Source organism: Phyllobates terribilis, unplaced genomic scaffold, assembly GCF_046119375.1.
Source record: "Phyllobates terribilis strain yellow unplaced genomic scaffold, ASM4611937v1 Scaffold_11__3_contigs__length_659146591, whole genome shotgun sequence".
Taxonomy (NCBI): domain Eukaryota; kingdom Metazoa; phylum Chordata; class Amphibia; order Anura; family Dendrobatidae; genus Phyllobates; species Phyllobates terribilis.
This window is the reverse complement of record NW_027362771.1, coordinates 327,851,859-327,876,105: the sequence shown is the minus strand read 5'-3', so window position 1 is coordinate 327,876,105 and position 24,247 is coordinate 327,851,859.

Below are 24,247 nucleotides of genomic sequence, written 5' to 3'. Positions count from 1 at the left end.
GCATAAATCAATAGTCCAGGTGATTATAAGAAACTTTGTAATGTGTCTTTGTAACCAGCTTCTTTCCTTACTTATCAGACACTTTTCCCCTTCCCCCTGTCTCCTGAACTTGCCATACACTGTGAAAAAGCTCCTCAAGTTCATTCAGCTCAGGGAAGGACTGCAGGTTTTATGTGACACAGCCCATTATCATCTATGGAGAGGGGATGAGGAGTGAGGGTCAGGGAAGGAAACAGACAGAGGCAGACAGAAAAACATTGCACCAAGCTCTATAACAAGTGTTTTACCTCACAGCAGAGGTTGATTCAGAACAACATAGCTGAGCTCTGCTGTATAATGTCCATGTTGCTGTAGCTTGTCTCTGTGAACTAAAAATGGAATGAAGCGCAGGCAAAGTAAAGACTCTAGCAGTCTTAAATGTGTAATCCAGGTTGTGTGGCACTTTCCTTTGAGAGGACAATTCTTCTAGATGGCCATTTTCTCAGCTATTTTGGTTGCCTCACAAAAGATTTATTATGTGTTTGTTTGCTTGTTGTGACAAGTGTGGTCATCTTATATTCTCATGTGAATCTGTCTCTGCTCCTGCATCTTTAAACACAATATTGGGAATATTAATATTTGCTCAACTAATTTATGTTGACTTGTTTGTCTGCCAAGCCAGATGGAATATGATTTTGGTTAGTCAAAAGACACAAATCTCAACTAGCTAATGACTTCTATAACATGATTGTTATCTTATTGCAGTCAGGAAATAATTTTATGTCCGCAGACAGATTTGTTGTCTACTGGTCATTCTTTACAAAATAAGCTTTGTGATTTATAACTCATTAATGTTATTTGGTTTATGCCTACCCTGAGAAAAGTAACTCCAATAAAGTGTCCTTTACTTTATCAGGAATGTCAAACTCAAATACACAAAGGGCCAAAGTTAACAACTTGGACAAAGTCATGGGCAAACCATGATACAGTGCCTTGTGAAAGTATTTGGCCCCCTTGAACTTTTCTACCTTTTGCCACACTTCTGGCTTCAGACATAAAGATATAAAATTCTAATTTTTTGGGGAAGAATCAACAACAAGTGGGACACAATCGTGAAGTGGGACGAAATTTATTGGATATTTTAAACTTTTTTAAAAAATTAAAAACTGAAAAGTGGGGCGTGCAATATTATTCGGCCCCCTTGAGTTAATACTTTTTGTAGCGCCACCTTTTGCTGCGATTACAGCTGCAAGTCTCTTGGGGTATGTCTCTATCAGTTTTGCACATCGAGAGGCTTAAATTCTTGCTCATTCTTCCTTGCAAAACAGCTCGAGCTCAGTGAGGTTGGATGGAGGGCGCTTGCGAACAGCAGTGTCTTTGTGCGACGCAGAAAAGGTGAACGGATGGACTCTACATGCCTGGTTCCCACCGTGAAGCATGGAGGAGGAGGTGTGATGGTGTGGGGGTGCTTTGCTGGTGACACTGTTGGGGATTTATTCAAAATTGAAGGCATACTGAACCAGCATGGCTACCTCAGCATCTTGTAGCGGCATGCTATTCCATCCGGTTTGCGTTTAGTTGGACCATCATTTATTTTTCAACAGGACAATGACCCCAAACACACCTCCAGGCTGTGTAAGGGCTATTTGACCAAGAAGGAGAGTGATGGGGTGCTACGCGAGATGATCTGGCCTCCACAGTCACCAGACCTGAACCCAATCTAGATGGTTTGGGGTGTGCTGGACCTCAGAGTGAAGGCAAAAGGGCCAACAAGTGCTAAGCATCTCTGGGAACTCCTTCAAGATTGTTGGAAGACCATTTCCAGTGATTACCTATTGAAGCTCATCAAGAGAATGCCAAGAGTGTGCAAAGCAGTCATCAAAGCAAAAGGTGGCTACTTTGAAGAACCTAGAATATAAGACATATTTTTCAGTTGTTTCACACTTTTTTAAGTATATAATTCCACATGTGTTAATTCATAGTTTTGATGCCTTCAGTGTGAATGTACAATTTTCATAGTCATGAAAATACAGAAAAATCTTTATATGAGAAGGTGTGTCCAAACTTTTGGTCTGTACTGTACATCTTAATTAATAGATCCTAAGAGTCACATCACATGACTGGAGCATTGGGTATTTCCTCGCAAAGCAGAAGTTCTAAATGCCCCCCCTCCCCAATAAAACCTTAACGTGTGGTGGGGTCACAGAAGAGCATATTTAACTGACTAGCCCAGAGGATGGGGATGACTCGGTACCCGGGCCTTTGCCTTGGGGATGTCGCGGTGGTCGGCTCCCGGGCCCGTACCTTGGGGTCACTCTTTGAAAGGGTGGATATTTGTTAATTCTATAAAAGGTCGTGACGCCACCTGTGATTTCTGGTGAGAATCACCAGTGCTGCGGCAGTCCTCTGAGGCCGGTGATATGACAGCTCGCTGGTATAGCTCCCCACAGGTGGAGCTAGGCCTCAGGGCAGCATACGGAAAGGGGAATGCAGGACTGGCGAGACCTAGCCGGGTCAGAGCAAGAACAGGGACAGACACGATAGTCACTTCAGTACCTTTTACTGACGGAAATTCAGGCACGTCCCGGAGCACTGTAGGGTGAAGGGTGCATATCAGTATCCTCCCCAATGAGCGGGTGTAGGGCCTCCTGTTTCTTGCCTCTGCGTAGTAAGTTTCTGACCTGCCTGGAGCTAGGCCTAACTTTGTCTCTGTCCTGCGCTGGCTGACGTAGTGGTTGGGCTTTCTCTTGGATTGCACGCTCCCGGCTTACGGGGCCTATGTGTCTCCTGGCTCTGTTACGTATCAGCACTTTAGCGATCCTGGGACTTGTAGTTCTCCAGGGATTCCGGTTATGCCTTACTGGGTCGTAGAGATCCCGGTAAGCTCGGACCCGGTGTCCGGTAACTACTTCGGGGTGAGCTAGTTAAGCTCCTCTGCCCCCTATGTACTAACTCTCCACTCGCCTTCGGCCTACTCGGGCCCTCACCAGGCTATACACACTAAGGGCAGCTTTCTGCGCTTCACCGATCTTATGGCGCCGGCACACCTTAAGCTCTAGCTGAGCTACAACTAACCTGAGCTCGACTCTGTATTCAGACCTGTACTTGCTGAACTCTCGAGAGGAACTGAACTGCCTGGCTCCACCTTCCCTATTTATATCCCTAACGGGCTCCCTCTGGTGGTCTGAGGTGGAAGTTGGAGATGTGTGAATGTTTATGGGGGCCTCTTGTGGAGGAATCCATCAATGCACACTTCTAGGATCTGTGATGCCAGGCGCAGCTGGGCGTCACATAACCACTCTGCAGCCCTTACAAAGTAAATTTCCTTCTAGTGAAGACCCTAGATTGCCCTTTCATTGCACCCATAAAATATGATGCCAACAAAAGCGCACCCCAAACACAGTATGATATCCCCACAGTGAATTCCTACACAGCACCCTCTACACGCATGGTATGATGACCCTAGTGTAGTCCCCCCAAATACCCCGGTAAAGTATGGTGACCCCCAACCCAGTATGATGTCCCAACTGTGAACCCCACACAGCCCCCCGCATAGTATAATGGGTCCCACATAGTTCTCTATACAGAATAATGGGCCCCACATAGTGCTGAATACAGTATAATGGACCCCAAATAGTCCTCCATACAGAATAATGGCCCCCACATAGTCTTCCATACAGAATATTGGGCTCCACATAATATTGCAATACTACAGACAAATACCAACAAACCAGAAACAAATATTACCAGCATATACGGTATTGATAATACCACCATACTAATTGTTAAAGGGTTTGAGGTTAAAGTCTATGTAACTTCCGACTTCTGAATTCTCATAGCGCACACTTTGAGGATTCTCAAATGTCGACATTGGGAGCAGCCATCATGTGACCGCAAGTATGTGATTTTCACAATTCCGGCCACATTCCGACTAATACAGTTAGGTCCATATATATTTGGACAGAGACAACATTTTTCTAATTTTGGTTCTAGACATTACCACATTGAATTTTAGACAAAACAATTCAGATGCAGTTGAAGTTCAGACTTTCAGCTTTCATTTGAGGGTATCCACATTAAAATTGGATGAAGGATTTAGGAGTTTCAGCTCCTTAACATGTGCCACTCTGTTTTTAAAGGGACCAAAAGTAATTGGACAATTGAGTCCAAGGCTATTTCATGGACAGGTGTGGGCAATCCCTGCGTTATGTCATTCTCAATTAAGAAGATAAAAGGCCTGGAGTTGATTTGAGGTGTGGTGCCTGCATTTGGAAGGTTTTGCTGTGAAGTAAACATGCGGTCAAAAGAGCTCTCCATACAGGTGAAACAAGCCATCTTTAAGCTGCAAAAACAGAAAAAAAACATCCGAGAAATTGCTACAATATTAGGAGTGGCAAAATGTACAGTTTGGTACATCCTGAGAAAGAAAGAAAGCACTGGTGATCTCATCAATGCAAAAAGACCTGGGCGCCCACGGAAGACAACAGTGAGGGATGATCGCAGAATAATCTCCATGGTACAGAGAAACCCCTTCACAACAGCCAACCAAGTGAACAACACTCTCCAGGAGGTAGGCGTATCAATATCCAAATCTACCATAAAGAGAAGACTGCATGAAAGTAAATACAGAGGGTTCACTGCACGGTGCAAGCCTCTCATAAGCATCAAGAATAAAAAGGCTAGACTGGACTTTGCTAAAAAACATCTAAAAAAGCCAGCACAGTTCTGGAAGAACATTCTTTGGACAGATGAAACCAAGATCAACCTCTACCAGAATGATGGAAAGAGAAAAGTATGGCGAAGGCGTGGTACAGCTCATGATCCAAAGCATACCACATCATCTGTAAAACACGGCGGAGGCAGTGTGATGGCTTGGGCATGCACGGCTGCCAGTGGCACTGGGTCACTAGTGTTTATTGATGATGTGACACAGGACAGAAGCAGCCGAATGAATTCTGATGTATTCAGAGCCATACTGTGTGCTCAGATCCAGCCAAATGCAGCCAAACTGATCGGTCGTCGTTTCATACTACAGATGGGCAATGACCCAAAACATAAAGCCAAAGCAACCCAGGAGTTTATTAAAGCAAAGAAGTGGAATATTCTTGAATGGCCAAGTCAGTCACCTGATCTCAACCCAATTGAGCATGCATTTCACTTGTTAAAGACTAAACTATATAACTCATGAAAGAATAAAGTTACGTTAAAACCAAGCACACCATTGTTTTTCTTATGAAATTTTCTATAAGTTTGATGTGTCACATGACCCTCTTCCCATTGAAAAAAATAAAGTTGGATACAAAATGGCCAACTTCAAAATGGCCGCCATGGTCACCACCCATCTGGAAAAGTTTTCCCCCTCCCATATACTAATGTGCCACAAACAGGAAGTTGATATCACCAACCATTCCCATTTAATTTAGGTGTATCCATATAAATGGCCCACCCTTTAGTATGATGGTCCCCTCAACACCCCCTATATAGTATGATGGTACACCTCACAGCTCCTTATATATTATGATGGCACACCTCACAGCCCCTATATAGTATGATGGAACCCACAACAGGCTCCCATATATTATGATGCTTCACCTCATAGTCCCCTGTATAGTATGATGGTCCACATCACAGCCCCCTCTATAGTATGATGGTCCACCTCACAGGCCCCCATATAGTATGATGGTCCCTCCAACAGTCCCCTATATAGTATGATGGTCCACCCAACACCCCCTCCATATAGTATAATGGTAAACCCCACAGCTCCTTATATATTATGATGGTATCCCCAACAGCCCCCTATGTAGTATGATGGTCCCCCGTACAATACACTATATAGTATGATGGTCCACCTCACAGCCCCTTATATACAGTGGGTACGGAAAGTATTCAAACCCCTTTAAATTTTTCTCTCTTTGTTTCATTGCAGCCACTTGGTAAATTCTAAAAAGTTCATTTTTTTTCTCATTAAAGTACACTCTGCACCCCATCTTGACTGAAAAAAAACAGAAAGGTAGAAATTTTTGCCAATTTATTAAAAAAGAAAAACTGAAATATCACATGGTCATAAGTATTTAGACCCTTTGCTCAGTATTGAGTAGAAGCACCCTTTTGAGCTAGTACAGCCATGAGTCTTCTTGGGAATGATGCAACAAGTTTTTCACACCTGGATTTGGGGATCCTCTGCCATTCTTCCTTGCAGATCCTCTCCAGTTCTGTCAGGTTGGATGGTGGACAGCCATTTTCAGGTCTCTCCAGAGATGCTCAATTGGGTTTAGGTCAGGACTCTGGCTGGGCCAGTCAAGAATGGTCACAGAGTTGTTCTGAAGCCACTCCTTTGTTATTTTAGCTGTGTGCTTAGGGTCATTGTCTTGTTGGAAGGTGAACCTTCGGCCAAGTCTGAGGTCCAGAGCACTCTGGAAGAGGTTTTCATCCAGGATATCTCTATACTTGGCCGCATTCATATTTCTTTCAATTGCAACCAGTCGTCCTGTCCCTGCAGCTGAAAAACACCCCCATAGCATGATGCTGCCACCACCATGTTTCACTGTTGGGATTGTATTGGACAGGTGATGAGCAGTGGCTGGTTTTCTCCACACATACCGCTTACAATTATCACCAAAAAGTTCTATCTTCGTCTCATCAGACCAGAGAATTTTATCTCTCATGGTCTGGGAGTCCTTCATGTGATTTTGAGCAAACTCTATGTGGGTTTTCATATGTCTTGAACTGAGGACAGGCTTCCGTTGGGCCACTCAGCCATAAAGGCCCGACTGATGGAGGGCTGCAGTGATAGTTGACTTTGTGGAACTTTATCTCATCTCCCTATTGCATCTCTGGAGCTCAGCCACAGTGATCTTGGGGTTTTTCTTTATCTCTCTCACCAAGGCTCTTCTCCCACGCTTGCTCAGTTAGGCTGGACAGCCAGATCTAGGAAGACTTCTGGTGGTCCCAAACTTCTTCCATTTAAGGATTATGGAGGCCACTGTGCTTTTAGGAACCTTGAATAATGCAGAAATTCTTTTGTAACCTTGGTCAGATCTGTGCCTTGCCGCAATTCTGTCTCTGAGCTCCTTGGGCAGTTAATTTGAGCTCATGATTCTCATGTGGTCTGACATGCACTGTTAGCTGTGATGTCTTATATAGACAGGTGTGTGCCTTTCCAAATCAAGTCCTATCAGTTTAATTAAACACAGCTGGACTCCAATGAAGGAGTAGAACCAACTCAAGGAGGATCACAAGGAAATGGATAGCATGTGACGTAAATATGAGTGTCTGAGCAAAGGGTCTGAATACTTATGACCATGTGATATTTCAGTTTTTAATTTTTAATAAATTTGCAAAAATTTCTACATTTCTGTTTTTTTTTCAGTCAAGATGGGGTGCAGAGTGTACTTTAATGCGAAAAAAAATGAACTTTTTAGAATTTACCAAATGGCTGCAATGAAACAAAGAGTGAAAAATTTAAAGGGGTCTAAATATTTTCCGTACCCACTGTACTATTATGGTTCATCTCACAGCACCAAATGTAGTGTGATCGTCCCCATCAGTCACCCAAAAATAAAAATAATTCCCTATACTCACCTAATCCAGACACCTCATCCTCCGCAGAGTTTGTCTCCTCTTCTATCCATTCTCCCAGTGGATGCTAGTGACACGATGTAGTGACGTCATTGCACTGCCGACGTCCACTGCTTGGTGCTGGCCTACAGCAGGTCGCAGACAGAAGGAACACCCGCTGCCTGCTGGAGTAAGTCACGGAACCAGTGACTTTCTGCTCTGTCACAACTGTTAACAGTATGGGCATCTTGAGGATGCAGATTCTGATAACAATGTTGCAGACAAGACGGCCCATGACCAGACAGGCCCTTCTGGCATTTGCCAGAATTGCCAGATGGCCAGTCCGGCCCTGCTTGGCAGCGAGCGCTTTAAAGCTCTTTACTGCTCTGCACAGCGTGCGCGAAATAGTGATGTTATCGCGCCCACTGCGCTGAGACTTCAGGCTCAGAGGACAATTGATGGGGAAGGAGTGAACGGCTTCCCTCTTCCATCATTGATTTTGACTCTTTTGGCATTCAGGATGTCGATACAGTTGAAAGTGTGATGCCGGTGTTAGGGGCCAAATAATACCACCCTGCTGGCCAGAGATGGCCCTCGGGCCAGCGTTTGATGTATGCTCTACATTCATTAGGTTAATGTAGCTATCATTTGTGACACCTTGCAATTTTTTTCCTATACCTTTAAAATGAGGTCAGTTAGTAAGAATCATGGGAAATGAAACGTGTACAGAAATCTTATATGCAATGTCTTATTTTGTATTGTTACCTTTTGGTGCAAATATTTTACATCTTTTGGACAGTTGTATTTGCGTTGCTTAGCTGTGGAAGAGCACCAAAATGCACTGGAAGAAGGAAAGGCAGTGCAGGCCGTGTGATGTTCTGTGAAATGTTCTGTGGATTTTTGGATGCACTTGTGTAGCTCATCTACTCTGCAAAGTAAATAGGATCTATCAGCAATAAAACAGCACAGATGAAGATATTTTACTGTCTATAGTAGAAATAAAGACTTAATTTAATGTCCATTTAAGCTTGTTTCAGCCTGCTCCTTTAGTGTTTTTGGACCTCTCTTCCTTGCCCTTAGATTTATTTGTCCAAAATCGTCAATAAAAATTAGCAGCTCACTCTGTGATGACCCTCCAGCTTTGCTAAAGTATCTTATGACATGATGTTCATCCCAAGTGACTATCTTTCCCATGAGAATATGGATAGTGGGAATCCTGAGGGGATCTGCACGGTGAGCCCGGTATATCAATTGTCTGTCTCTGAGTATCTCAGTGTGGTATGGGAAAGCAAGAAATGAACAATAGTAACTTACCTTGAAAAACTAAAAGATAAAGAAGTTAGAATTCTTTTTAGCCTTGAAAATGTGAGAGCAGATGACATGAGTTAGGCTATGTGCCCACGATGCAGAAATGAAGCAGAAAATTTCTGCAGCATTTCTGCATCTCCCTGGCAGAAAAAACGCATGCAGATTGCGCATGCGTTTTTCCTGCAGAATACATGCGGATCCACATGCGGATTCACATGCGTTTTCGCATGCAGATTGACAAGCGCTTTCCAGGCGATAGCATCACTTGGAAAGTGCTTGACAACTAGGTCACACTGTATAAATCCATGTAAACAGCATGGATTTATACAGTGTGAACCGTAAAAATTAAAACAAATAAAGCTATACTCACCCCCGAGGCCCCGGCGTGGCTGCAGCGCTCGTTCCTGTCTGGTTCCTGGCTGCCGGCATATCGCGAGACAGAGCGATGAAGGGCCTGCGGTCACATGACTGACGTCACCGCAGGTCCTCAAATGATGCCGGCATTCAGAGAGAAGCCGCCGGACAGGTGAATATAACTTTATTTGTTATTTTATTCTTTTTTTTACAGGTACAATGGTACCCAGGTCTGGATGAGAGTCTCCTCTCCTCCAGAACTGGGTACCATCCGCACATAGAGACGCATAGAAGCCGCTTGTAGAAATGTACAGTCGCGGTTTCTATGCGTTTCAATGCAAGTCAATGGCGGGAGTTCCGCTGCGCTACCGCAAAATTAAATGACATGCTGCGGATTTTTGTACGCAGCATAAACGCTGCGGAAAAATCCGCAGCATGTGCATAGAACATGCGGAATCCCCTTGGGGACCATGGGGTGCGGATTACCTAGCGTTTCACAAGCGTTTGCGCTGCGGAAATTCCGCAGCATAAACACTTGAAAAACGCTACGTGGGCACGCAGCCTAAAAGGATAAATCTGCTTATACTGATTTCTATAGAAACAGGCTTGTCCCTGCAACTCAACTCACTGAAGAACATGTAGCCAATATCTTTACTTCCTCACATCTGTGTTCTTTAGCTGCTTCCATACCCATACCCATAATTGTAAATTTCTTTGGACTTAAAAGCTATTGCTAGGATATGTCCTCACTTACTGCATACCTCCCAACTTTTGAAGAACAGAAAGGGGGACAAACTATGCGGCACGCATAGCGGACCGTGGCAAATTCTGGCCACGCCCCTGGCCACACCCCAATCCACGCCCATTTACCATTATCTTTCTCCCCTGGCAGGAGGAGTTGTCAGAGGGGCGCTGGTAGTGAGGAAAATTCAGCAGATGCCCCAGACTGCAGGGTGCAGACCAAAATCCAGGACTGTTCGCTGCATCTGGGACAGTTGGGACTAGAGATTAGTGGATGGATTCCCAGTTCTCTGGTCCAGCGTCCAGGTCAGTGCTACCTGGCAGCTGGAGGGAGGCCGCAAATCTCTTATCTTCCAGGGCAGCGCGACATCATCTGTGCGTCCCACAGATGTCCGCGCCAAACTACACAAGAACAATCTTCTCCACTTTATTTGATGTGTTTTGGTGCAGATGTGAAGCCGCATTTTTAAAGGTGCTTTTTATAGTACAGAAAAGCTTTGATTTTGCACTTAATGAAGTATCGGCGTTTTTTTAGGCTCCACATAGAAGCGTCTGAAGACGCTGCTGAACACTGTGGTAGTGATGAGCAAGAGTGTATCGTTAACCCTTTCGGCGAGCACGCTCGGGTGCTCGCCGAGTATTTTCGGCGTGCTCGACATGTATGTTAGTGCCGTCGTGGCTGCATGTGTCACAGCTGTCTAACAGCCATGACACATGCAGCTGCTGCGGCTCAAACGTAGATGCTGAGCACGCCGAAAATACTCTGCGAACCCCCAAGCGAAAGGGTTAACAATACATGCTCGCTCATCACTACTCTGCGGTTTTGGAGCATTTCTCTCTATAGGCTTGTTCTGAAAAAAACGCATGAAGAAAAAAAACGCTGCTGCATTTTTAAATGCAGAATCAAAGTTTTTCTGTACTATTAAAAAGCGTTAAAAACTCTGCTTCACATCTGCCCCAAAATCGCATCAAATAAGCGGGAAAACGCATAAAAGAAAAGCAGCAAACACACAATAGTCCTAGAAGATTTTTATTGCGTCGTGTGGTGTGGACACCTGCAGAAAAAAAGAAGCAGAAAGAATGCAACATTTACGCTACATGTGCACACAGCCTCAGCCTTACAGTTTTATTATATTTTTTATGGGTTTAATAGAGAAAAATATCAATTTCGCCATTTTTTTTACGTCATTTACCGATCCCTGTAAATAATCTGATCGCTGTGTTCTGCATTTCGTTACGATTACAGGGACACCAAATATGTCCATGTTATTTGCTGATTTGTGATGTTCATTATTTTTTACAAAACACATTAAAAATGACAATTTTTTTCATTATCAAATGGTTTTCTTTATTATTTTTTAGCAATTTTATAGGCTGAAATCTCTTATTCTGCTGTGTACAATGTATGTATAAAAATACATTCAATGTACACTGCAGTGTATTTCTATCAGCCTAGGTAGATCCTGCAGTACAGATCAAGTAGACAGAATTCTAGCAATGACATGACTGTAGTTGGTGGCTCTGCAGGTTTAGTGTCTGTGTCAGTAATGTTATAAGGTTGTGGGCTCAAGACCAGGGACTCACAGAAAAAAAAGCACATTTTTGTAATTGCTCATAAATTTACTAATTTTATTTATAGGACCAAAAAAATAATTTTCTTCTGCTGGGGGATACTTCCATGTACAGGCTTGGAGCACTAGCAGTCGGCTAGTGTCTTCTCTGGTGCCCTTGGATGACAGTTGGCATTACTCCTCTGGTGTCTGCTCAAGCTAAGTTTATCCCCTTTGTTTGTCTACCTTGTTGTCTTTAGTTTGTAGTGGGGCCTGACCAGTGCTCACCCCTCCCCCTTCCTATCTAGGTTTAAGCTCTAGGGTCATCCAGGGTTTTAGGGTCCTGCTCGGTGATAGGTGTGGAACCTATTTAGGGATGGTAGGGTAGGCAAGGTGATATTAGATCTGCCTAGGGGTCTCCACTCCCCCTTTGCCTAGAGTTTGGGCTTCCTACCCCTTTTCTCTTTGTGTTGCACTTAGTCTTTCCCACACCTTGCATGACAGGGGCAGAGGCCGCTGTCATTACTGCAGCCTCTGACCCCTCCCTGAAACTAAGCATCATCAGTGACCTCTGTTTCAGGGGCTGGGCTAGTCCTAGTTCTGTCGCTGTGCACAATGACAGCACATTTCCTCACCGCTCAGATCAGTAATAACAAGCGGCAAAAGAGCGCACTGTCAGCGCATGTTGTCAGATACCCGGTGTGCAGAGACCAGCGCTGCTCCCTGACTTGTCCTATAATTTGCTCCTATAGGTAAAGATAGTTTTTGCTTTATACCGTTTTCATTAAGCTGCCCGTATATTTTTATGGTTAAAAATGAGAGCATTGTTCTTGTGTTGTGACATCACTTGCAGCAATCTACTTGTGCATTAGAGAAAGACACATTGCAGAAAGTGAAGACTATTGGCTTTACATGTCCTAAACTTGATGCTGCTGTTCACTGATCTTTGGAAACTTCTGCTATGGGACTCCATGGTTGCCTGTTATTCCCTTGGAATCTACGTAATTCATGTAGCTGAGCAAGCAAACACATTCTGCAGCTTTGCAAAAGAAACAGTTCACCTCAGCATGTTTGTTAAGGTGTTTTGACATACACTATATAAAAAAATCATAAAGTACAAGATCCTGTGATGCATGCCATTTAAATCAATAAAGCCAAAGTGTAAGTACGGTACAAAATTATTCCTCTGAGTCACTAGGTGTAAAATAACCTTTTACTAAATAAAAAGATCCAGTCCAGTACTGTATTTTATAGCAATATATGCCAAAACCTTGTCTTAGTATTTACTTGGATACGAAGTTCATACTTTTTTAAAGAAATTATCCAAAAGGTATATAAAATAAAAAGAAAAAAAAGGAAGTAAAGAAAGAAAGAAAAAATACAAATACTTTTATCTGTGTGATTGTTGTCTCACAAACTGTGCGTGTCACAGACTACTGATTTTTTACACACTCATTTAATTAGTCAAATTTGATGTATGTACACGCCACATCAATACTGCACCCTGTTGCCTCTTCTGTTTTTGAGCGTGCATCTAGCATTTCTTGGTCAGACTTTTTTGGGAAGGGGGGAAATTGTGTTATAAAAATACAAAAGATAACTAGAAAAAATACAGATATTTAACTATGTGACTGTTTGCCTATCATTTCCACACCCATTTGTTACGCTCGCGCCTGGACTGACTGGCGTGAGCGTGATTAGTGATCCCATTGTACCATGAACTGAGGAGTGCCTGGAGGGGCGTAACTAAGTATCAACCCGATCCGACTCAGGTCGCACGGCGGCTTAGTCGACTCCGTGGACCAAGGAGGAACTGACAGGGGGACCAGGTGCGACTCCAGGTCAGACCCCGGGCACAGTTGTTGACCCACACCGGGGAATGCAGAAACAGGCAGGTTAGACTGGCATACAGGCAGGTGGGTATTGGCAAGTAAGGCTGGTATGCAGACAGGTGGATACTGGCAAGCACGGCTGGAGTGCACACAGGGAGGAACTAGCAGGTTGGAGCGCAGGCTGGATAGGGTCCAGTACAGACTGGGAGACAGGTACAGAGCCGCAGATGCGGTAGAAAAGCGAAACCGCCGGAGCGGAGAACAAGGCAGAGCAGAGAGGAACTGCTGGTGCGGTGAGCAAGCAGAGCGGAGCGAAAAGCGCAGGTGCGGTGGGCAAGGCAGAGCAGAGCGGAACCGCCGGAGCGGTGGACAAGGCAGAGCAGAGAGAAGCCGCCGGAGCGGTGGGCAAGGCAGAGCAGAGAGAAGCCGCCGGAGCGGTGGGCAAGTTAGAGCAGAGAGAAACCGCTGGTGCGGTGAGCAAGGCAGAGCAGAGAGAAGCCGCTGGAGCGGTGGGCAAGTCAGAGCAGAGAGAAGCCGCCGGAGCGGTGGTTAAGTCAGGGCAGAGAGAAGCCGCCGGAGCGGTGGGTAAGGCAGAGCAGAGGGAAGCCACCGGAGCGGTGGGCAAGACAGAGCAGAGCGAAACTGCAGGTGCGGTGGACAAGGCAGAGAGGCCAGGGCTCTGTTCACATGGAACAGACTGGAAAATACAGGAAGATGGCTAGAACACAGGAGCAAGATACGGAGGAAGGGAAAAGGGACAAGCAGAACCAGATACACACAAGATACTTCCTATGAAGTAGCGAGTGGACGCAAAACTCACAAACAGAAGTACAGAGACAACGAGTTGAAGTTAGGTGCAGGTTCAGATACTGCAGGAAAAGGGAAGGTACGGATATAGAGACAAACAGCTAACAGGCTAGGATACAGTTCAGTCAGGAACTGCTACTGCAATGAGAAACAAGAACGAGCCTGGGTATACAGCCTGTAGCGTCGGCGTCCCTGCCCTCTGCTAGGCAGGGACGCTGTTCCCCTCACCTCTCTGCTCCGAGCCCGGCGTCCTCCTCCCGCTCTGCTGGCAGCGCGCGCTCCTTCCCGGCCACTGTGCTTAGGGCGCGCGCGCGCTCCCTCCCTCTTAAAGGGGCCGCGCGCGCCGTCCTAAGGAGTCCCCGGCCAATGGCTGGAGGACTTCACCATATATAAGGCACCTCCTCCAAAATGGAGGTGCCCGAGCAATGTTGTTGCACTGTTCACTACTCTGCTTCAGCCCTCAGGTCCCGTTGCCAGTTACCTGCCCGATTCCTGCCAGAGTCCTGCCAGTTGTCTGTTTCCTGCCTGATATTCCTGCTACCTGCTTGCTAGCCTGAGGTCCGACGGTCTGCCTTACTACTCCTGTCAGTCTGTCTAAGGACCAGCTTGCCCGCTCACCTGGGAGCGCACATCAACTACCTGCCTGATTGCCTGAGGTCCGACGGTCTGCCTTCCAACTCTTGTCAGTCTGTCTATGGACCAGCTTGCCCGCTCACCTGGGAGTGCACCTCTGCTACCTGCCTGCTAGCCTACCTGGAGGCTCTGCCGTCACGTGCTGTGACCACCTGCCTGTCCAGTGACTCCTGCCCGCTCACCTGGGAGCGCTCATCTGCTGCCTGTCTGCTAGCCTACCTGGAGGCTCTGCCGTCACGTGCTGTGACCACCCGCCTGTCCAGAGACTTCTGCCCGCTCACCTGGGAGCGCTCATCTGCCGCCTGTCTGTTGGTCTTCCTGGAGGCTCCGCCGTCACATGCTGTGACCACCCGTTTATCCAGAGACTCTCGCCTGCTCACCTGGGAGCTCACGTCTACCATCAGCCGCCACAGGTCGTACCAACCCTTTACCCAGAGACTGCCCCGGTCACTTGCCGTGACCATCTGCCCGTTCACCCAGAGACTGCCCCGGTCACTTGCCGTGACCATCTGCCCGTTCACCCAGAGACTGCCCCGGTCACTTGCCGTGACCTCCTGCCCGTTCATCCAGAGACTGCCCCGGTCACTTGCCGTGACCTCCTGCCCGTTCATCCAGAGACTGCCCCGGTCACTTGCCGTGACCTCCTGACCGTTCATCCAGAGACTGCCCCGGTCACTTGCCGTGACCTCCTGCCCGTTCATCCAGAGACTGCCCCGGTCACTTGCCGTGACCTCCTGCCCGTTCATCCAGAGACTGCCCCGGTCACTTGCCGTGACCTCCTGTCCGTTCATTCAGAGACTGTCCCAGTCACCTGCTGTGACTGCCTGCCCGTCTACCCTGGTCGCCACCCGCTCCCTTACAAGGACCGCCCCCTTGTATAGTAGCTCAGAGGTTCCGCCTCCCAGACCCGTTACACAGCCCCCAGAGTGGCAGAAACAGACTAGAAGTTACAGGTAACAGGCCTGGGTATACAGCCCCCAGAGTGGTGGAAACAGACTAGAAGTCAGAGATAACAGGTCTGGGTATGCAGCCCCCAGAGTGGCGGAAACGGACTAGAAACAGGACAGGACCTGGCAATTCAGTAGCAAAGACTAACTGAGTGAAGGTGTTGCTCAGGCACCTCCGTCTGGGTGGAGGGGGTTTAAATATCCAGTGACTCACAGCAATAGGCTGGGGACGCATTAGGAGCACGCCCACAGCAGCTATAAGAATCAGGAAGTAACCGGGCCACCGCCCTAAGCAATCAGACAAGAGACATGCACACAGCATGAACTGGAGCAAGGTTAGTAGGCTGGACTGATGGGTAAGATTGCGGTCTTGCATAGTGGGAGGTGGTGCACTATGCAAGCACACCGCCGGGGATGTTACAGTACCCCCCCCCTTTACGCCCCCTTTTCTTCAAGCCTGCAAGGGTCTTCTGCAGAGAATTTGGAGGCCAATCCTTCTCTTCAAGAGGATTACCTCTTCTGTCCACTAGAGGAAACGAAACTGGTCTCATAATCTTGGTGACTAGGATGCTTCCTCCTATCAAGCCATCCTCAGCAACAGATGAAGTGGGTGAAGTACCAGGAACAGCACACAGAAAAGTCTCTCTCCATTTGTTATCAGGTAGCACCCTGGTGGATTCAGGAGACAACTGGAGGTCCTCCGCCTGGTTGGAGGGGTGCAGAGATTGGGGGGTAACCACCGCCTTGACGTGCACTTTGCCAAGCTTACTGGATGAAGTGGGCGGCGTACCAGGTACCGGGTGTAGGAAAGTCTCTCTCCGTTTATCAGGTAGCACCCCGGGGAATTCAGGAGACAACTGGAGGTCCTCCGCCTGGTTGGAGGGGTGCAGAGACTCAGGGGTAACCACCGCCTTGACGTACACTTTGCCAAGCTTACTGGATGAAGTGGGCGGCGTACCAGGTACAGGGTGTAGGAAAGTCTCTCTCCATTTGTTATCAGGTTGCACCGAGGAGGATTCAGGAGACAACTGGAGGTCCTCTGCCTGGTTGGAGGGGTGCAGAGACTCGGGGGTAATTACTGCTTCGAAGTACACTTTGCCAAGCTTACTGGATGAAGTGGGCGGCGTACCAGGTACAGGGTGTAGGAAAGTCTCCATTTGTTATCAGGTTGCACCGAGGAGGATTCAGGAGACAACTGGAGGTCCTCTGCCTGGTTGGAGGGGTGCAGAGACTCGGGGGTAATTACTGCTTCGAAGTACACTTTGCCAAGCTTACTGGATGAAGTGGGCGAAGTACCAGGTACAGGGTGTAGGAAAGTCTCTCTCCATTTGTTATCAGGTAGCACCCCGGAGGATTCAGGAAACAACTGGAGGTCCTCCGCCTGGTTGGAGGGGTGCAGAGACTCGGGGGTAAACACCGCCTTGATGGACGTAAGACCAGATTTATTAGAGACGGAGGGTTCTTGCTTTAGGACCATCTTCAGTCTGGTTTCAGATATGACATGTCTGTAAGGCGGGACGGTACCTGAAGCCAGATCATTGGTACAATCGTCGAGACTGTGTGGGGACATCGCCTCCGCTTCTCTTCCTTCGGAGACTTCAGCGCACACTGAGTCAGCGACTAGCAGATCTGGTGAAGAAGAAGAAGAAACTGCTGACTGTCCTGAAGATATGGGGACTGGACACCCCTTGTACCTTAGCAGTCCCCCAGGATACACCATGCAGGATCTCCAGACCTGAGCGGGCACTAGATCTCTCGGCTCTGGACGACCTGTGGGTAAGCCAGTCAGCACCTGGAATGTGAACATCTTCATGTGTAATGCTCCAATCTGGAGCTTAATTTGTACAGACATATTTTGACTGTTTCTGAGTAGGGCTCGTCCTTCTGCTGACAATGCCCAAACCGGCTTCTGGAGTTGTCCGACGGGAATCAGACACCGACTCTTCAAGGCTTTAAGCCCGAAACTTCCGGTTAATCCGAGGCCTTCACTTGCCACGGAGACAGTCATGGTCATCTGTGAAGAGGAAACACTGACGCCAAGGGCAGCCTCTCCTACAGGCCTAATGTCTTGGGATTCTCCAACCTTCGCTGGATGAAGACCTTCAGGGGGTCCCAAACCACCGCAGCGGGACCGCAATCCAATTTTGTGACGCAGTTCTGGACTCTGCTTTGCCTGACGAACATAGTCATCCTTTATGGATTCTGTGCGGAAAGCTGCCTCTACAGGCTGGGGAACAGGAGGTCTTTGGGAGGACAGAACCTGGCGTGATTGTTTACCGCTATGCCTTGCACGTCTGGACTGCCTCTTGAGGTTGGGAAGAGAAGTATTCTGTGGAGCATAGTCATCCTGTGTGGATTCTGGGTGGGCAGCAGTCTCTTCGGGCTGGAGAACTGGTAGGCTACCTAAACACATTACCCATCGGGGCTGCTCCGGGATATTGGGAAGGGAAGCTTTAGCAGAGGCTTCAGGATTAGGGTCATCGAAGACCATTAGAAAGGCCACCAGGAAGGCCTGCAGGTCAAAGATGATAGGATCCCATGCTTCCCATAGGGGGGTGATCCATTTCAAGGCATCACCCGCTAGGTAGGACATCATGAATGCTACTTTAACCCGATCAGTAGGAAAATAGTGAGCATAGAACTTGAAATGCAGCATGCATTGCTCCACAAATGCACGGTTTCGTTTTGGATCCCCGTAGTACCGTGGTGGATCCGCAAGAACGAGTGCTGATAGATCCATTTGGGCTGGTGCGTAAATCGCCTGGGCCATAGCTTGAGAAAATTTTTTTTCTAGGTGCACGTATTCGCCAGACAAGGTTTCAAAAAGTCTCTGAGAGTGAAAGGCCGTGGGGCTCAACAGGAACCATGGCCTGAGGGACCAGGTGCGACTCCAGGTCAGACCCCGGTCACAGTTGTTGACCCACACCGGGGAATGCAGGAACAGGCTGGTTAGACTGGCATAAAGGCAGGTAGGTATTGGCAAGTACGGCTGGTATGCAGACAGGTGGATACTGGCAAGCACGGCTGGAATGCACACAGGGAGGAACTAGCAGGTTGGAGCGCAGGCTGGATAGGGTCCAGCACAGACTGGGAGACAGGTACAGAGCCGCAGATGCGGTAGACAAACAGAGTAAAGCGAAACCGCCGGAGCGGAGGACAAGGCAGAGCAGAGAGGAACTGCTGGTGCGGTGAGCAACCAGAGAGGAGCGAAAACCGCAGGTGCGGTGGGCAAGGCAGAGCAGAGCGGAACCGCCGGAGCGGTGGACAAGGCAGAGCAGAGAGAAACCGCAGGTGCGGTGGACAAGGCAGAGCAGAGCGGAACCGCCGGAGCGGAGGGCAAGGCAGAGCAGAGAGAAGCCGCCGGAGCGGTGGGCAAGGCAGAGCAGAGAGAAGCCGCCGGAGCGGTGGGCAAGTCAGAGCAGAGAGAAGCCGCCGGAGCGGTGGGTAAGTCAGAGCAGAGAGTAGCCGCCGGAGCGGTGGGTAAGGCAGAGCAGAGGGAAGCCGCCGGAGCGGTGGGCAAGTCAGAGCAGAGAGAAACCGCCGGAGCGGTGGGTAAGGCAGAGCAGAGGGAAGCCGCCGGAGCGGTGGGCAAGTCAGAGCAGAAAGAAACCGCCAAAGCGGTGGGCAAGACAGAGTGGAGCGAAACCGCAGGTGCGGTGGACAAGGCAGAGAGGACAGGGCTCTGTTCACATGGAACAGACTGGAAAATACAGGAAGATGGCTAGAACACAGGAGGAAGATACGGAGGAAGGGAAAAGGGACAAGCAGAACCAGATACACACAAGATACTTCCTATGAAGTAGCGAGTGGACACAAAACTCACAAACAGAAGTACAGAGACAACGAGTTGGAGTTAGGTGCAGGTTCAGATACTGCAGGAAAAGGGAAGGTACAGACATAGAGACAAACAGGTAACAGGCTAGGATACAGTTCAGTCAGGAACTGCTACTGCAATGAGAAACAAGAACGAGCCTGGGTATACAGCCCCCAGAGTGGCAGAAACAGACTAGAAGTTACAGGTAACAGGCCTGGGTATACAGCCCCCAGAGTGGCGGAAACAGACTAGAAGTCAGAGATAACAGGTCTGGGTATGCAGTCCCCAGAGTGGCAGAAATAGACTAGAAACAGGACAGGACCTGGCAATTCAGTAGCAAAGACTAACTGAGTGAAGGTGTTGCTCAGGCACCTCCTTCTGGGTGGAGGGGGTTTAAATATCCAGTGACTCACAGCAATAGGCTGGGGACGCATTAGGAGCGCGCCCACAGCAGCTATAAGAATCAGGAAGTAACCGGGCCGCCGCCCTAAGCAATCAGACAAGAGACATGCACACAGCATGAACTGGAGCAAGGTTAGTAGGCTGGACTGATGGGTAAGATTGCGGTCTTGCATAGTGGGAGGTGGTGCACTATGCAAGCACACCGCCAGGGATGTTACACCATTTTATTAGTCAGATTTCAACCACACTAATACTTTCAATTGTTTTTTAAGTGTGTATTTCTTGGTCAGTTCTTTTTGTGAATGGCATAATAGTGGTTCAAAACAGTAACAAAAGTTAATTCTAGTGTAGTAAAAAAATGTATGGAAAAAGATAGAGTGGCAATGGCAATAGACGAGGTCTATGTAAAACAGGGTTGGGGATTCTTTTTTCTGCCAAGGGCCATTTGGATATTTATACCAACCTTCGGGGGCCGTACAAATTGCACGCTAACTCCGCCCACAAAGTATGTCCTGACGCTGGCACTGGTGTCAGGACATAATCTTCATTGCACGCGTCTCAGTGTTCAGTAATGAACACTGCGTGTGTGTGCTCACAGAGAAAGAAAAAATGAATCTGCCGGAGGCCGTCAAAATACAGCTGCTTGCCCAAGCTCTGCAGTTCCTGGAAATCTGCCCAGGAGCTGGATAAAAGGACATCGCGGACCGTAAAAGGCCCCTGGTCCTGAGGCTTTCCACCCCCGATGTAAAACAATAAATAAAACATACCAATGTGAGAGCCAGAAGTAGCAGCAGAAGTGCCACCAGTAGAATCAGCAATCTGAGCAGTAGAACTGCCAAATGAAGGTCACAATTGTCCTCCTTTGCCTCTGAAGGTCATCATACTAGTCAAAGAAAGCAACAAAGCAATAAAGTTCATAGTGCAGACAGTGACTACTGCTAACAAGGTCCCTGCCCTATGCTCATCGTTTATAAAATTTCATAGTTCAACCAGGTTTGGCATGGTCCACAGGCCTAGGCAGGTGAATTCTGCCCCTGTACAGGAAATTTCAGTTATTCTCCTGCAACTACAGATCTTTCTGCCTGATCACAAACAAGGATTGGTCCTTTTTTAATTTTACAAACCATAAAAAGCCTTTCAGTGAAGTGTACTATGAAGCAGGCTGTTTGTTACCAGCCTGGTTACCCATAGCCATATATTGTGACACTGAGTCACTTCTCACGGACAAAACCGTGAGTTGGGATAGTCAAGGAGTCCGAGGTCAATAGCCATGAGGGTAACCCATAAACAGAGGGAAGAGACAAAGGCGTAGTCAGGTAACGGTCCGAGGTCAAAATACCAGGAGGATAGCGGATCAGAGCAAAGGGGTTAAACAGATGATGGGTCAGCACTAGTGATGAGCGAGCATGCTTGTTACTTGAGATTTACGAGCATGCTCGGGTATTTTCCAAGTATCTTCAGCGTGCTCGGGTGTTATGTTTCAGTCACTCCATGCTCATGATTTGTGACTGTTTGACAGCTTTAATACATGTGAGGAATGCCTATTTCTTAGGCATTCCTCACATGTATTAAAGCTGTCAAACAGTCGCAAATCATGAGCATGGAGTGACTGAAACCTAACACCCGAGCATGCTGAAGATACTCCGCGAGCACCCGAGCTTGCTTGCCGAAAGGGTTAACAGAGCATACTCGCTCATCACTAGTCAGCACCTCCCAGTCTCAAATTGGACAACCAAACTGTCAATCAAAACACAGACAGTCTAGCACGCCCCTTCACCAGACTGGACAACTAAGCTGTCAATTACTGCATAGACAGCTCAGCACTGAGGAGTGGAATCGTTACATATATGTTGAAGCACTCACTCTGACATTACTTTAAACAGTTTTAAGATTGCATTTTTCCATATGGGATGAGGCGGTAGTCATGCTGAGGTGATTCTCTTCAAAGAATTTCTGTTACAAAATGTAATTATTTGTAATGTTATACTTATTAAACCTGGAACGGGATTAAATGCTGCCAGCATATTCAGTAGAAAGCCAACGTAAATATACCACTGTCAAATGATCACTTATAGTAATAAATAGGCACATGATAAGTGTTATAACCCAACACTGTTCCTCTGAACTGAATGGTAAAGCTATTAAGAAAGAAATTATTCTTCAAATATAAATTTAGATAGACAAGAAAACATTGTCCACACCAAGATGCTGTTCATTATAAAACAGCATCACATTGCAGCTTCCACATCTCAGTTATCGTATTTATGTTATATACCTTTAAGACTATTCATGCCAACAGTTGCAGGAAGCTCTCAACAGGAACATCATTTATTGCAAGATCAATAGAGATGAGCGAATCTTTTGAACATCAAATTCGCCAGCTGTATCCAACCCCTTTTTAGCTCCTCAAGGCTGAAGGACGCGATTGCAGGGATAGAGGAGGCACCAAGCAAAGACAGTAACACCCATCAGACCACACCTTGCCAATTATCATACAGTGCAGGAGAATTATAAAAGGTATTTTCTGGATATACATGAGTAATTAGGTGGCTTTTATACTTGTTTTTGGACTGTGTTGCAAGAGAAGTTAAAGGTATTGGCTTTAGTTTATATTGGGAAAACCTTCTGACAGGTTTCAATTAAGACCAATGGGGTAACTGGACATACTGGTCATTACTAACTACATTTTGTTGCTATGCTTTGTTATATCAACTGTGGTCCATACCCAGCATTCTGCTGCGAGAGCGATTCTGCACTCTCTTGTGGCCTGCATTAGTGCGTCATATTTCGGATTGTTCCTGGAGAGAGAAACTATGGACGTTTCCGAGTGGGGTAAACTACATGATGTTCTGTGCGATGGCTTACTGTATTGATAGAAGTCTGCTCTCTGATGCTTCAGTATTTTGGGAAATAGTGTCCGGTTAGCTTTTCTTTTGCGAACTGCAAATGTTCGAATTCACGTGGAACTGCAAATTTAAGGAAACACGACTCGATCGGTCCGATAATATTTACTGCCATGTCTATGTCCATTATAGTGCCATCCTTGTGTGGAGTCCCGTGTTTGAAATCAAAGGGTCACACATAAAAATTGATTAAGATGGAGGCAATAGAATAACCATGTAGCACTGCCGGATGAGATAATTGCTGGTAGATTGTTCCTATCCATCTCACCATTGATAAAAATTAGCACATTATCATTTGGATAGAGAAGCACATGTATGTGAGTAGTGTCTTTATCATGGTATTCATTGATAAAAAAAAACACGTGTCTATATTGTAGCTTATAGGAATAGAAACTCTGACAGCATAACCATATACAAGTAATATATTAGACTGCAGACTGTTTGGATAGGCTTCTCCAGCATCACATTGCTTGACTATCCTCATCTGCGGATAAGAAGGAAATTGTTCATCAACCCTAGAACTATAGCATGAATATATTACACCAACTTCTGGAGTGGATCAACATTCCTTGTGATTCCTAATAGATCTTGCCCATTCACATTAAATTAGAGAATGAACAGCTTTCTGTCAGTACTGTGATTTCCTGCTCCTTTTTTTCTTGCCCTCTAGTTTCCTTACCCTGCAAAAAGATGCATTGTCCATGCTCTAGTAATCACACATATCACCTCCTATATCTTCTTCTGTAGAAATGATCGTATTTTACCCACACATAAAACCACCCAGCCTATCCAATGTAATGGAGATGTTTGCGGTCTGTACTCTGAAGCAGATGGCAAAATAAATAGGAATGCAAATCATATGGCTTCTGTCTACAGCCGTCTGATAGAAGTCAATTTGTAATGTAACAGCCTGTGATTTCTATATAGACGTGGGCAGAAAGGTCAGACGCATGAAAATAGCAAACATTTAGTTAATTGGTGTAGTGTGATTTATATGTATATGTTGAACTGACAAGTCTATCATGGAGTTTTAACCCCTTCGCGCTGATACTATATAATGCAATACCGTAGTATTGCAGTATACAGTGAAAAAAGAAGTTCTCTTATGAAGTACTTCCAAGATGGTACAACAGTGGCCTTCAGCAAGATCCCTGCTGCCATGATATCCCTTAGATTCTCTGTGATCGCATCGCAGGGAGTCGCTGGTAGTCGGTGACTGCGCTTACTGGCACTGATGTCATTCAGTTGCCGCTGTCAGAGATTGACAGCAGCATTTAAGTGGTTAAATCGGACCAAGCACCGGCCGCTGTAGTTACAGGCAAATATCAGCTGTGTATTACAGCCCACATCTGCCAGGTATGGTGCAGGCTCAGCTCCTGATCCTGCTCCATACACAGGGACTCAACATCAGACATACTAT